Source organism: Alosa pseudoharengus, unplaced genomic scaffold (genome assembly GCF_046254945.1).
Source record: "Alosa pseudoharengus isolate Yale_2024_CS ecotype anadromous, Long Island Sound unplaced genomic scaffold, YU_APseudo_1.1 YU_APseudo_1.1_scf_17, whole genome shotgun sequence".
NCBI lineage: Eukaryota > Metazoa > Chordata > Actinopteri > Clupeiformes > Clupeidae > Alosa > Alosa pseudoharengus.
Window position 1 is genome coordinate 8,793,397 of NW_027468640.1, and position 16,209 is coordinate 8,809,605.

Below are 16,209 nucleotides of genomic sequence, written 5' to 3' on the forward strand. Positions count from 1 at the left end.
ACTGGGGCTAGATTTTGCTAACAGAGTTGCCCAGTTAGGGGCTCGTCATCACTTCTGTCGTCACGTTGTAGTTCGTTTGTAGTCCATGTGGCCTTTCATGTCCAACAGTTTTAATGTGAACTTGGGAATTTGCCGTTTCCGTCACTTGAAAGCTGCATATATTTCTTTCACGAGCGTCTTACACTATATTTTAAGCAAATACAGTTGTTTAGGATTAGTGAGTGTATGTTTTAACCTTTGTTGTGGCATCCGTGTTTGTCACACATTCCGACGGCAAAGCACATGAACACTTGCTGTCGGAAAAACAAAGTAGCCATGGGGGCGGTCCTTGTCATTCCGAAGTGCCCTGAATGCACCCTATGCCTGCATCAATGGGAGCTTTAGGACCCTGAGGAGTTTCTCCAAAGCTGCTCTGGAATGAGGAGGATCCAGTCCTACTGCTCTGTAAGAGGACATACACACACACACACACACGCACACACACACACGCGCACACGCACACACACACACACACACACGCACACTGTCTTCCATATTACCGTAAGTAAACGTAGTATATTTGCAGCTGTGTTTAATGAAAAGTCTGTTTGCCATTGCAATGCAAACACAGTCTTTATAGCCTATACTCCATTAATCTCGACTCCTACCCCTTCATCAGCAAGATGGAGGGAGAGAGAGAAAGGGAGGGAGGGAGGGGGGGTGAAGGAGACAGCCATGTCTGCTTATCTCAACCATTCACAGAATGTAAAGTATTTTTTTTTATTCTCTCCGCTGGACACGGTAGGGAAATTCACACCCGCTCAGGATGTCTGCTGTGTCTCGGGCTTCCACGCTTCGCGCCGCGTTTTTCAGAACGAGATCCAGAGGCCGGCAGGCCTTCCCACTGCCTGTTTTTCCACCTGGGTCCATTGTTTTCAGGCACAACAAACTCAGTGTTCGGCCTGTTTGCTTTGGCTAGCGCATAGCGCTAGCTATGCTAAGTGATCTCCGCAGCTCAGCCCCGTTCCTGGTCCACTGCAACCGGCTAGCAAAGGCCCACATGGCAATCTCCTCCGTTTTGGAGAGGACCCATGGAGGTCTTGATGAGGGGGGAGGGAGGTCAGCAGCAAGGTTTAGCTTGTGCAGCTAGCATAGTGCTACAGCGTCCCAGCCTGATGAGCTACTGTATGTTTTCTTGTTTCTTTTTATTAGCGTGGGTTAGCATATTAGCATGGGTTAGCATTTGGACTGGTGGGCTGCCTCCATATGACTGGTTTGACTGGTTTTAAATAATGGTTTATGAAAGTGAAAAGGTTTCTCTTCTCCTCCTCTCCCTCCTCCATCTTTCATCTATTATCTCTCTCTCTCTCATCCCCCCCTCCCTAATATCAACTTCCTTCCCTTTCTCTCTCCTTCTCTCTGTCTCCCTCCATCTCTCTCTCTCCCTCTCTTATTTCTCTCTCCCTCCATCTCTCTCCTTCCCACTCCCTCTCTCTCTCCCCCTCCCTTCCTCTCTCTCTCCCTCTCTTATTTCTCTCTCCCTCCATCTCTCTCCTTCCCACTCCCTCTCTCTCTCTCCCTCCCTTCCTCTCTCTCTCTCTCCCTCTCTTATTTCTCTCTCCCTCCATCTCTCTCCTTCCCACTCCCTCTCTCTCCCTCCCTCCCTTCCTCTCTCTCTCTCTCTCCCTCTCTTATTTCTCTCTCCCTCCATCTCTCTCCTTCCCACATCCTCTCTCTCTCCCCCTCCCTCCCTTCCTCTCTCTCTCCCTCTCTTATTTCTCTCTCCCTCCATCTCTCTCCTTCCCACTCCCTCTCTCTCTCCCTCCCTTCCTCTCTCTCTCTCTCCCTCTCTTATTTCTCTCTCCCTCCATCTCTCTCCTTTCCACTCCCTCCCTCTCTCTCTCCCCTCCCTCTCTCTCTCTCCCTCTCTCTCTCCCTCCCTCTCTCTCTCTCCCTCTCTCTCTCTCTCTCTCTCTCTCTCTCTCTCTCTCTCCCTCATTTCTCAGGTGGGAGCTGAGCTTGTGGAGTTCCTGCTCTGCCACCTGTGGGGTGGGCCTGCGCTCGCGTGCGGTCACCTGCACCCTGCGTCCAGCGCGCGGCAGCAACCGCACGGAGGCCCTCCGAGACGAGGAGTGCCGGCCGCCCAAGCCCATCCCCGTGCAGGCGTGCAACCGCTTCGACTGCCACCCCACCTGGGAACCCCGAGACTGGGGACAGGTGCGTGCACTCAGCCAGATCTGTGCTGAAGGGGGAGAGAGAGAGAGAGAGAGAGAGAGATGGAGGGAGGGAGAGACTGGACTGAAGGGGGAGAAATAGGAAAAGAGATGGAGAGATTACAAAACTGTCATGACGTCAAGAAATGTCAAATGTCTCATATGTACACTGATTATAAGCCCCATTTAAACAGTCTAACAGGGTTCCCACGGGTCCTTGAAATCCTTGAAAGTTTGTGAATCTGAAAAAATAAATTCAAGGCCCTTGAAAGTTCTTGAAAACAGCCAAAAAAACACCTTGTCCTTGAAAGTCCTTTCAAGTTTTTTGTGGGGTTGAAATTTCACACGGATGACGACGTGTCATTATTTTACTACCACACGATCTTTTAAAATTATGTTGATTCCGCAGACTTTTAATTTGCAAAAGTATGTTCGCTCTTCTTCGTTCGTTGGTAGGCTACGGTTTAGGCCTACGTGCGTCCAATAGGCTACATTCACGTTGAGTCAGAGGAGAGTTGCAAGTCGTTGCGTAATGTCATGCCCGGAAAATGTAAATTCCAAGATGTTTGGCTTGCCAAGGAATGTTATGCAGATTGGTTATCAAAGGACCCAAATGGTTTAGTATTTGTTGCTTCTGTTTTATATAGTAGGATGTTATGTGCAATACCGAGATATGGTAGAGTATGGGTTGGGTTGTTGAATAAACCAACAGAGTTTATGCCAATTCTTTGTCAGTTTTACTTGTTAAGGATACTAGGAAAGTTTGTCACAAGCATAGTTACTTGGTGTAAAAAAATGCACTGAAATTGTGTCTTTAACAAAGGTAACAAAAGCCTGAGAATGGTTTAAATATATCTCTGAGCAGCTTTCTGGCAACCGTGGCACTTTAAACAGAAGTCAAAAACTAGCTTAATCAAAGATGAAGGTAAGTGAAACAAATTGATATAATTCTGAACATCTCAATGCTGCACTTTTTTCCATAAAATTCCATGAAACGGTAGGCTAATGTACATCTTATATGTAATGTAGTATGGCATAGCCATGTACTGTGGATATGAATGTAGGCTATGAATATGATCAATATCAATGTAGGCTATAAATTCAGTCCACTTTCTTGCATTGCTTCTAACCCAACAACTTCTATGCCGTTTAGTCTTTTATTGAATTTGCATTGTATTAAAATATGATAACCTATTCAGCGGTCACAGTAGGTAAATGCCGCCACGTGTGGTCCTTGAATTTGATGAAATTGGTCCTGGAAAGTCCTTGAAAGGTTCTTGAATTTGATGTTCACCAAGGTGTGGGAACCCTGGTCTAAATATAATATGTATTTGATTATGTTCATTTTTCAGTAATTATGACTGCCGCACAGCGAAGCGGCGGTCATATAGGTTTAATCAGAATTTTTTTTTTTTTTTTTTTCTTTTTCACATGGCCAAAATTCCGCCAATGATTCCCGGGACACTGAAAGACCGGGGTACACGGAACTTGGTGGGCATGTAACCCCACATGGATAGCATGGAACCATCATTTTTCGTTTCGTTTCATTTTTCATTTTTCGTTTCGTTTCATTTTTTTTAAACTCTATTTCTGAAATTTTAGAGGTGGACAAACTGCATTTACTTGCGTTTAGCTTTCACTGCATCCCCCTGTGCGTTGCCCAGGAGAAGCAAGCAGGGTGGGCTGTGTGTGGGACACGAATCAGGTGATGGTGCAACACTTGGGGGAACACTTGGAGAGAGAGAGAAAGAAGACACAGAGAGAAGCCAGCTGATGTAAGCAGCCAACTACTGTATGCATAAAACTGGACATGACCAAACCACAGTTTCCTCTGCATATGCTGAACTCATAAGTGTATAGCCACAGGTCTGCCACTGTGTGTGTGTGTGTGTGTGTGTGTGTGTGTGTGTGTGTGTGTGTGTGTGTGTGTGTGTGTGGTGAGCATTCTGGTGCAAGGTGGCTGCTGTGCACCATCCAGAGACAAAGGGCGGCAGAGCAGATCACCCATGCTGGCTACGGAGGATGACTGGATCTGGTGAAGGGTTCCGACTAGGATTGCCTCGATTTTGAGCTGTTCAATTGGAGAAAATTGTGTTCCATCTGTAATGATATGAACAAGTAATTATTTAGTGATTATGAGTTCAGCTGTATGGTTATGGTGCGTCAAGAAGTGTTCATCAAGTGTAATACTGAAACCCAGTAGATAAAGACCATTTTCTTTCAAGTAAGTTACAAGTGTGTTTATTCGAAGATCCACCAGGCCCGGAATGGGTAATCGAGAGAATTCCCGGTAGGCCGCTTCACTTTTGGGTGGGTCGAGGGAAACATATTGACATTTGCCACGTTAATCTATCTTCTCTTAAAGTTGGCTACACAGGTTCACATTCTATGCCTAACACCGCAGCCTCTGCATGGGTTGTTCTCCCCTCCCAAGAAAGAGTTGGTTGGGTCCATATTGCCCGTCTTTTCTTAAATGTTTTCTCAGATACCATAGCCGGGCTGGCCCTACTGTAGTGATAAGCGTCAGGGAGGATGGATGGTAGAAAGAGATCAAATTGTCTTACACGCATTAAATAATCCAATGTCCACACACACTTGCTCCCGTTTCTTCTGGTTTATTGCTCTCCATATCAATCAAGACTCCAATAGTCTTTTGAATGCAAGGCAGAGCAAAACGTTGAGATATAAGGCTTTTCAATACCATGCAAAGTGCGAATTAAGACTTCCAATTGCGCACCACACACGCCCAGCACCACACCCATGTCCCATAATAACCAATAAACAAAAAATACAAATCAAAGTAAACCAATACCCATAAAGTTTATCATAATGAAAAGCAAAATATAAAGAAAATATTTATGGCTCCTACAACAGCAGTAGGCTACATGATCAACCTATATGCCTTGTTTGCTCAGAAGTGGGTGTACTAAAGGAGTAAATCACCAAACAGCAACATGATAGCTGACCCATGCAGAAAAAATATGTAAACAATAGCTCAATATGCCTCTTAGTGGAATTGTGGGATACATTTCAAATGCTTTATTTCTTCCTTCCTGTTTTTGTTAACTTATCAACCTACTTGTGGAATAGTGGAATATTGGTACTAATAAAAACTACAGGATAGTAAGAGTTGAACTGTTGCTTTATTTATGCAATTTCCACCAACACTAAAAAAAGTGGGCCGGTCTTGGGTCTGAAACTCCCGGGCTGAAAAGTGGCCCCACGCCAGCCCTGGGACCCACACATTCATAACAAAACACCATCCACACCTTTATGTCCTTCAGACAGACCGTGAGTGAAGATGGAGGAGATGATGGTGCTGATGATGGCAATGATGGAGACGAAGGTGATGCTGCAGCTGCAGTTTTTACGTACAGTTGAGTGTCATCCGCGTAGCAATGAAATGCAATTTAATGGGGACTGATGACGAGGTTGGGCAAGAGCATGTACAGGATGAGAAGGATGGGACCAAGGACTGACCCCGGGGGGACCACACAGGTGACGTGTTGGAATATTGGCTTTGGAATTGTTGGAATGTTGCCACTGAAAGAGTTGCCATGGAATTCCACAATAGTTATCTAGATGTGGCTAAGTGCCAAAAAAGATTGTATAAGTGCACTGTCCTGTTGGTGCACACTGACACTTCATCAGGTCTCAGGTTCATATGCACTTGTCAGTGTTTGCCATGTTTCGTCTAATTGTATCAGGCTAGTTCTAACTTGAAGGACTGAGACATGATTGCATTTAAGGTGAGTAGGTTTATGCTATACTGTTATGGCAACAGAGTAGGCTACTGTAGGACCAAACATTACTAGGCTATGACAAGGGTACACATAGGCCTAGGGCTGATTGTGAGAGTTTACTTATGTTCTATTTAAGCAATAAGCCCCGAGAGGCCGTAGGTTACACTGATTCTAACAGCTAAGGGGCGTTGTTAAAACCCCCCTAGCTGTTGTAGAATCAGTGTAACCTATGGACTCGAGTGGCTTATTGGTTTTCTAAAACTGTTATAAATACCTGGCCAAGTTTCATTAAGTAAAGGCACAGCAACTAGACATATAACGGGTTATTCCTAGATAATTATTCTTCCGCCAATAAATATATTTCCTCTATCTGAATGGTTGTCAAGCAATGTCGAGACGCAGCTACTTTAACTTTTATATCAAGTTATGGTAGCACAGTAATATAGAACGAAATGCGGTCAAGGTGTATGTTTATGCTGCATTTTACAACGGCAACGAACGCAATTCAGCCAATCACAATCAAGGACTGGAACTATCAGTTTTAGAATGTATTACTAATGTATTAGAATGTATTATTATTATATATATATGTACTCTGCTAGCGCGTCGTGCCTAACAACACCCCTTAGCTTAGTCATGCACATTGATGGTTTAGCCCACCACTGTATGGATACATAACTGCAAGCACACAGATTATTGTTTGCTGGAATTTGAAAGCACATGTTTTTCTTTTGGTCTGTTAACCAAAACTGTCTTTTTGTTTTGATTCCACAATTACTTTCATTATGGATTCACAGATGTGAATATAGCTATTATAATAGATGGCTTATAAACATACTTTCATTAAGGCATTTGACCTATAAGCTTTATTCACATTGTGCATAACTAGGTGTAACAGTAGGCAGCTAATGCATACTGTAGTTGTGCTGTATGTACATTGTGTAAACCTCCCTCCCGACGCTTAAGAGACGTGCTAGTGTGAGAGCTAGCAGCCTGGGCTTTAGACTAGATTCAGATTTGACTTTATTGTCATTTAGCAGAGTACAGGTACAGAGCCAATGAAATGCAGTTGACATACAACCAGAAGTGCAAAGAAGCATTAAATACCAAAGTGCAGATTGAGTACAGTATTCTATGCAGTTATGTAGACAATAGAGATTAATTATGTACAACAGTGTATAGTTGGATAAATACAGGTTTTCCAGATGACATGTCTACACCAACAGATACTGTAAGGAGTATAGAGGGTTATGTACGGAGAGTATCAATAGACATTCTATATAACTAATATACATGTAATGCATATATGTACAGTACATTGCACAGGTTTATGGGCAGGTTATGGAAGATAAAAAATAAATATAAATATAATGATATAAATATAAATATAATATATTGAACTTTAAGTGCAATCGCTAGTGTTCTCGACTCCCAATCTGAGGTGCCGCAGTTTGCAGATTCAAGTCTGAGCAGTGCAGGGTTGAGCCACGCGGTCAACATAACACAGATTACATAGGATCATTAAAGGAGAATTCCGGAGATTTTTCACATAGATCTCCATTTCTCTGGGTCACTCAGTACTGTCTGTACGGAAAAAACTAAAACAATCGGTTCCAACAAGCTCCAGTTGCTGTAGCCAACAGCTCAAGCTGCAAGGCAGCTATTAGTGCTACACTCTGGGGGCATATTCATGAGCCCCCATGTTCATGCCCCCAGAGTGTAGCACTGTAGCTGCCCCATGTTCATGCCCCCAGAGTGTAGCACTGTAGCTGCCCCATGTTCATGCCCCCAGAGTGTAGCACAGTAGCTGCCCCATGTTCATGTCCTCAGAGTGTAGCACTGTAGCTGCATGGCAGATCTAGCTGTTAGCTGCAGCAACTCAAGCTAGGTAGAACAGATTGATTGTTTGTTTTTTTCCGTACAGACAATAGGCTATTTGGTGACCTCGACCATCTTTGTGGAAAATCGCCAGAATTCTCCTTTAAGGCAGGCATGAGTCCAAAATTTAAGTCCATTGTGTTTGTGATAGTAATTCCAGAAGGTAAACTAGAATTGTCACAGATGTTATTAACTGTTGCAGCTTTGGTGAGCCAGGAGTCTCTCAGCATGCATTGCGCCATTATAAAGCAATAGCCAGTTGGGCAGCCGTGGCCCACTGGTTAGCACTCTGGACTTGTAACCGGAGGGTTGCCGGTTCGAGGCCCGACCAGTGGGCCGCGGCTTAAGTGCCCTAGAGCAAGGCACCTAACCCCTTACTGCTCCCCGAGCGCCGCCGTTGTAGCAGGCAGCTCACTGCGCCGGGATTAGTGTGTGCTTCACCTCACTGTGTGCTGTTTGTGTTTCACTAATTCACCGATTGGGTTAAATGCAGAGACCAAATTTCCCTCACGGGTAAAAAAGTATATATATACTTATTTTTAGCCTCCGGTATTAGACCTTTTATCTCTTTTCCAAAACGTGTTTTACCAGCTAGTTGCTTGAGTCCTATTATGTGGAAAGAGGTATGAAAAGAGGTTGGAAAGTACCTTATCCTTTCATCATGAAAGATACCCAGCTAAGTTAGCTACATGTGGCATCTAGAGATCATATCAGATTGCTATATTTAGATGGTTAACTCACTAGGTGACTGGGACCAAACATTAGTAGGCTATGAAAAGGGGACAGAAAGGTTTATAGCTGATTGTGAATGTTTACTTGTGTTCTATTGTAGTATAGTCATGTACATGGATGGTATCGAATGAAATCAATGTAGTTTAAAACAAATTAAGACAAGATACTTGCTGACCAGGGTTGAGTCCAGTGCCCTGGCATTGGACGTGTTGGAATGTTGGCATCGGAAATGCATGGAATGTTTTGGGAATAGCTGTCTATCTGTGTGTCTGTTCATCTGTTTGTTCGTAAGATAACTCAAAAAGTTTGGGAGTGATCCGGATCACGGTCTGGATCCAGGAGGCGGTTATGTTTTCGCTTGGCGGAGGTCTGCACTATCAGAGTGCTTTTCTAGTTTTGCATGGCACACTTAATTTCTTAATCTGTCTGTCCATAGGTCAACACTGCCTCCTTACCAAGTTTCTTAAAGGTTTTCACCAACTCACCCAACCAAGTACACGTGTTTACCTTGGAAAAACAATTTTGAGCCTGGCTTTATCACACTATCTGCTTTTGTGTGTATGCAAATTAGAGCATTTTTAATGAGATAGGGCCTCATTTGCATATGTAAACATTAAATTATAAAAAACATGCAATGCATTTTTTTCTAATCTTAACATAAGTAATCAACTCAGAAAGTTTCATGGTGATATCTATTATTTAAATTTTTTACCCTATTCACCTGTACTGCCTCGCCTTAAAATGCACTTTAGATCGATTTACGGATGATTGGGGGTACATACGTTGAGTTGACATCAAAATCATGTCATTCGGATGTGTTTTGAGAAAGTTTGATGGTACTGTTTTCAGTCACAACTCGTAGCCTGGAAGTCAGCGGGGCATTTCAATTGCGCAGCTACAAAACGCTATTTTTATACCTCTTCTACAGTTCCAAACAACATAACACTTACGTGGTAGTGAGTAGAGGGTCCGTAAAGCCAAACCGAAGTATCCCGAGTGCCGAATTTATGTGGTCGAATAGAGAGTCCAGAATGAATTTCATCAAGCCAGTACCTTTCCGGAAATGTTGCCATCTTTGCTGTAGGAGTCTTATTGCTGAGTGTGTTGTAACACGCTCTGGAAATTCACAATTTCGTCGCCGTTTAAAAAAAAAAAAAAAACATAGTCCAGCCCATACATATGGACATACATATGTTTTTAAACGGCGACGAAATTTTGAATTTCCAGAGCGTGTTACAACACAACTCAACATTTCTGGGTTCATGAAATCACGACTAGACTAATTAGGCTATTGTAATATGAAAGACTGACATTGTTATTATTGCTTTGAAGGGGAGTGTTATGTGCTATGTTACAAGTATAAAATATTAGTAGCCTAGGCTATGAGAAGGGCACAAAAAGCATCCTGTTATAAAGAAATAGACTGCATGCTAACCGAATTTCAAATTGTTTTACATTAGCCTAATTAAAAAACAAGTATTTTCCAGGTTTTTCAAGGCTATAATTACAAACTAGAGAGGTTGTGTAGCCTAATTGCTTATATTTCAGTGACATTTCATAACTGGAATGATCATAGCCTATCTTAAAAGAAAGTTGCAACAAACACCAGTCTGGGTTTGTAATCTAGACCCTTCCCTTGCCCTTGTTTGGTTAATTTCCTCTTCCTGTCATTACTTTCTAATAAAGGATGTACTCCGAAAGGGGCAACTCCACCCTTCAATTACTTAGACACAAATTATTAATACATTTGATTATACTGCCCATCTTTTCTAAGGAACCCCTACAGTGGAGTATTAATGAACTGCCCAAAGCCTATAGACGATGTCACAGCAGGGAGGATATTCGGCCAACATTCCACATACTGGAAGACTGTGTAGAATCTGTTAAGGTAAGACTTGATGCTTGATATATAATTGTAGTTAAAGGCACATTGTGCAGGTTTTTTTTAGCTTAATATGCTTTTTGTTTATGTATATGTTTTTTTCGGTTAATTTACCTTTATTTAACAGCTTCAGAGTCATTGGAATGGTTATATGACTTTTCTCGGGTTGAATGGTGGCCGTCTCGCTTCCCCCTAGCGCCTGTGAGCGGAAAAAGCACCTGTGCAACTGTCGGCCGGCGGGTCGACGGCCTCAGTGTCAGGAAGTATAACGAGTGTAACAAATTGCTTTACTGCATTCAAATACACATTCACGCCAGGCACCGGCTAGAAAAAGGTAGCGATGGAGTTTCTTAGACATTCGTCATGACAAAGCCAGCGAAAAAGAAGCAAAAACCGAGAAAACAGTAAGGAAATTGCCAATACTGCATAGTTTACATTTAAGGAATAAGATTGTGAAACATATAACCGATTGATCTGATATTTTTGGCACTCATTGGCAATTTCACTTCAAAGTCTACAGAAAATAATGTTACAATTTGAAGATGGACAAGTGTGCACAGTGAAATATGAAGGGAGGGGTACCAGTGAGATGGGATACTAAATTAAGAGAGCAGAGATGTCATACAATATCTTAATTAATCTGGAGTAGGCCAAGGGAAGATCTAGTTCTTGGGTTGGAGTCAGCATCACTCTTTGCATGAAAGAGATATGATTTTTACATAACATCGCACTGCTCTACAAATTCGTCTGTTTTCTTGAATTCAGCAAATGTCCCATTGCAGTATTTCTCAGTGTTACACCCCTCTGCACTCCCACTGGTCCTGCAGTGACAGTCAGCAGCCTCTAGGTGGCGCTAAATCAGCCCCTACATGTCAGGTTTAAGGCAGGACAGGACCCAAGCGCAAGACTCTTTCCAGCAGAAGTTTGTATTACTACAAACTATACAAGCATTACAAACTTACAATAATCTGCCAAGACGAGAGTTTTTGACAGGACAAACAGAGAGACGAACTGACAAAGGACAGAGGAACAGGGGGTAGTAATGCACATACTAATTAACACAAAGACAGAGGACTGGACGAAACCAACAAGACAATAACAGGGAACAGGTGTGAGCAGAAATGGAGGGAAACTAACAAGACAGGAAGTGCAGACCATAAAAGAAAAAAAGGGGTGGAGACAGTCACATGACAGCAGACAGGCAAACAAAGCATATGGGGAACAGCAAAAGTAAACAAACACAGGACAATACACAAAATGGCCACCAGGGTGACAAAAGTCAGTCAGTCCCTGCAGGATCCTGACACACTACACCTGAAGGTGTGAAAAAGAAGCTAGATTTTACAGATAGATTTTAAGAATATTTATTTATTGCAATAAAATACAATATTTTTTATAAACTCTGATGTCCATCTCCAAATCATGTAACGGCTTCTAAGCCAGATTCTGGCCTAAAAAGTTCATATAAATTGTTCCTGTAATCTGGACAGTTTTTGTCTTGCCATGCAAACCAACTAGTGCCGGGCTGGCTCTCTTGTAATACCACATTCTATCACGTGAGGCCGCTGTATTATATACAATGCATTTGAGATGACTACAGAATTCCACATATGCACCACACACACACACACACACATGCTCTGAGTGTTTACTGTTTGTTCATTTTAATTGGCCACAGATGACAGTGGGAGAAAAGGACAGTGATGAGGCTCCTCTCCCACTAGTTGCCTTTAAGATGGAGAAGATGAAGCTGGTTGCTCAGGACATGTGGAGACTTTAAGATGGAGAAGATGAAGCTGGTTGCTCAGGACATGTGGAGACTTTAAGATGGAGAAGATGAAGCTGGTTGCTCAGGACATGTGGAGACGTGGACATGAGGCGGAGATGGACTTCATGCTCTCCTATTTAAGAAGTCGTCTGGATGATCTCCGACAGCCACACGGTCTACTCTCAATGCAGGAAATAGGCTCATGGATATGGATATATATATTTGGATGTTACCTGTAGCCATTTCAATATGTGTGGCATACTTCAATGATGGGTTGACTTTCACAAAATGGACACTGTCGGCAGATCACCTTATGGTGCTAGTGCTAGTCTAGCATGGTCAAGTAGAAGAGGAGTTCTCAGTTATTATGACCGCCACGCAGCGAAGCGGCGGTCATATAGGTTTTTATATAGATTTTCATATAGATTTTTTTTTTTTTCTTTTTCGCATGTCAAAATTTCTGTCAAGGATTGCCGGGACACTGTAAGACCGGGGTACACGAAACTTGGTGGGCATGTAACTCCACATGGATAGCATGGAACCATCGTTTTTCGTTTTGATCTGTAGCCCCCCCGCTGGACTGGACCCCCCGAAAGGAGGGTAGGGCAGACACAGTTTTCTGTGAATATCTCGAGAACCGTAGGGTTTAGGAGGACCATTTTTTTTTTGTATGTTGATCTCAAGGGGCTATGTCAACCCATTCCATAACCACACATTTCATGTATAGCGCCACCTAGTTAAACACAAAAAAAGTAAAAATGAGGTGTTGTAATCGCAGGTATCTGTGATCTAACATTGTCAAAACTGCACGAAATTGGAAGTGTAGGATCATTATGACACCCTCTGAATGCATGCCAAGTTTCGTGGAATTCCGCTCATGGGGGGCCACACAATAAATTAATTTATGTTACTATACACCAACTGGCATGTAGGTGGCCGGAGACAGTTTTCTGTAAATATCTTGAGAACCGTAGGGCCTAGGAGGTCCACCTTTGTTTTGTATGTTGGTTTTAAGGGGTCATGTTCACCCATCCCATTACCACTTATTTCATGTATAGCGCCACCTAGTTAAAAATTAAAAAGCAAAAAATTAGGTATTTTCATCACAATATCTCTGGCTGACAAGGTCAAAACTGCACGAAATTAAAAGTGTAGGATCATTATGACACCCTCCGAATGCATGCCAAGTTTTGTGTACTTTCGTTCATGGGGGGCCTTACAATAAAATAATTTATGTGTACATTTAGTGACGTACACCAACAAGGATTCCCGGGACACTGAAAGACCGGGGTACACAAAACTTGGTGGGCATGTACCCCCACATGGATAGCATGGAACCGTCATTTTTCGTTTTGATCTGTAGCCCCCCCGCTGGACTGGACCCCCCAAAAGGAGGGTAGGGCAGACACAGTTTTCTGTGAATATCTTGAGAACCGTAGGGCCTAGGATGACCAATTTTTTCTGTATGTTTGCCTCCAGGGGTCATCTTAATCCATTCCATGTGCACACATGTGCATAAACAGATACACACGCACACACATACATTTACAGTAGTCATACGTATGACACATACTCACACAGTAGACATATGTACGCATGCATGCACATGCACAAACACAGGCACATACGCAGGCACACACACAAGCACGCACGCACACACACACACACACACACACACACACACACACACACACACACACACCCATAACATAAACATGTACACAAACACATGCACACAAGAATTTCTCAGAATTATGAACAGGCAAGATGGGGTTGTATAAAATGAATTTTACATGTGAAATCTATGAACTAATCATGTTTTGGTACTTGTTGTCTAGCAGATACCAGTGAGAATTGAGTGTGGATAATGCAATTTAGTGAGACAGTTAGAATCATATAGGCCTTTCAGCGTGATTTATTTTTGTGGAAAAAATGTGCTGGACTGGGCGGCAGTCATATTTTGTACCGCTCTGCGGTACATCTAGTTTATTTATTTATTTTCCAGAATGTCTCGGTCAAGGATTCCCAGGACACCAGAACACCAGGGCACATGCTACTTTGTATGCACACACACACAAGTAAGCACACACATGCACACACACACTTACACAGAATGAGTTGCAAGAGTAGAGTATGGAGTACTTAGTATGCACACACACTCAAGCAAACACACACATGCACATGCACACAGTCACTTTACACAGAATGAGTTGCAAGAGTAGGGGATGGAGTACTTAGTATGCACACACACACACTCACTTACACACACACACAAAAACACACACATGCACATGCTCACAGAATGAGTTACAAGAGTAGAAGATGGAGTAGGAGATGGAGACAAATTGATGAGCGTCATTTATTTATGCACAGAGAATATGCAGGACTATGCGACGGTATGCGATCATTTTGTACTCCTATGCAGTACAGTTACTGATATCTTGCATATATCTATCTGTGTATTATATTCATGAGTTTCCTTATTATTTTTGTCATTACTGTTCTATCAATATTACTGTTATTGAGTTGATTGAGATTATTACAGCAATTTCCTGTGCATTGTGTATAAACCGCAGGACGGTCTTTTATGCAAATTAAAAAAAAAACATGTATTAACTGCACCTGTGTATTATCCCAGTACCCAGTAAGCAAATTAATCAGAATCAGATCGGGCTTTAATCATAAAGAAGAATGAAGAAAATAAATGCATTTCCCTGTATGTGTGTGGATATGCCCCCGTGTATTAACTTCATAGCTGAAGAAATTTTGCAAAATCAATGAGTAAACCTCGGTTTGGGAAATTACAGTATATTGGCTGAGTAGAAGAGTTCTTGTGTTCCTGTTGTTCCTGCATAACACAATCAAATTCGTGACTACAGAGTTTTATTTTAACATAGGTTTCCTCTGTAAAAGAGACCTGCATGTAACTTCACAGCATGCGGTTAAAATCCTTAAATTCACGGACGTGTTTTGACTTAATTTTTTGGCAACAAACGTCACTCTTAACAGCCGCCAGTCTTTGAGAAGACGTGAATTATCCGCTGGAATTTTGTTTCTTACTATTACACCTGCCAGGGGCGTCATGGAAACGCTACGTCATACTTCGGGGCGGTGGAAACTTGTGGATTAAGATAACATATGGAATGTTAAAACGGAAGCCTTGTGGGGCCAACTATGATGCTGATAATGGAACTCTCTTGAAAGGGTCTATAAGTACACCGGTACTCTTTTGATCCCGTAAGGAAAATTTGGTCTCTGCATTAATCCCAATCCGTGAATTAGTGAAACACACACAGCACACAGTGTACACACAGTAAGGTGAAGCACACACTAATCGCGGTCTGGTGCCAACCAGGCCAGTGTGCCCATGGATGATCAGCTTACCCTCTGGAATGGCGATGGGAGGATCAGGCTCATCATATTCCTCTCCTCTGCTCTGTGGGGGTCTACCACTCTACCTGCTCACGTCTGGGCTGGTTAGGTAGCCTATGAGGATTTCTTCACACTTCCTGTGTGTATAGCTCCCTCTAGAGGACTAATGGCCAAACTGCAGCCCTTCAGAGTGAGCAAGATGAATTGTGAAATTAACACATGAAATGTACATGTAAGGGGGACCTGAGCCTGAGAATTGATCTGTGAAGATGGGCTGCTCAGTTATTGGGTGAGCATGAACCGTTTTGAAGAGTGGGTGCGCACATCCAAAGTAAAGTTTTTCTGCCGGTGCCAGACAATAGTATTAGACAGTAGAAAAAGTGTGGTCTGCACACTACAACTGCTCCAAAATGTAAACTTTATTAATTTAAAAGCAACGTTTCGATCCCCTTGGATCTTCGTCAGGCATGTGCCTGCGGGACGGCTATGAGGCGCCCCCAGCGCACCTTCTAAAAATAGCCAACAGGTCGTCTGCAGATCACGCTCTAAAAACATGCTCCATTGTGAAGTTTTCAATAGATATTTAAGTCTAGACCAGAACCATTTTAAGAATGTATGTAGCCATACATCTGTAACATTAAA

At 42.7% G+C, this 16,209-nt stretch overlaps 2 long non-coding RNA genes across 2 annotated transcripts; both read left to right on the top strand.

Annotated features, from left to right (window-relative positions):
* Nucleotides 1-5,840: 5,840 nt before the first annotated feature.
* On the top strand, nucleotides 5,841-13,321 carry LOC143127198 (uncharacterized). The gene is made up of 3 exons (XR_012987544.1): nucleotides 5,841-5,941; nucleotides 10,320-10,433; nucleotides 12,106-13,321. It is a non-coding gene; the product is annotated as an uncharacterized LOC143127198 (long non-coding RNA).
* Nucleotides 13,322-13,327: 6 nt separating this feature from the next.
* On the top strand, nucleotides 13,328-15,004 carry LOC143127199 (uncharacterized). The gene is made up of 2 exons (XR_012987545.1): nucleotides 13,328-13,446; nucleotides 13,591-15,004. It is a non-coding gene; the product is annotated as an uncharacterized LOC143127199 (long non-coding RNA).
* The last annotated feature ends 1,205 nt before the right edge of the window (nucleotides 15,005-16,209 follow it).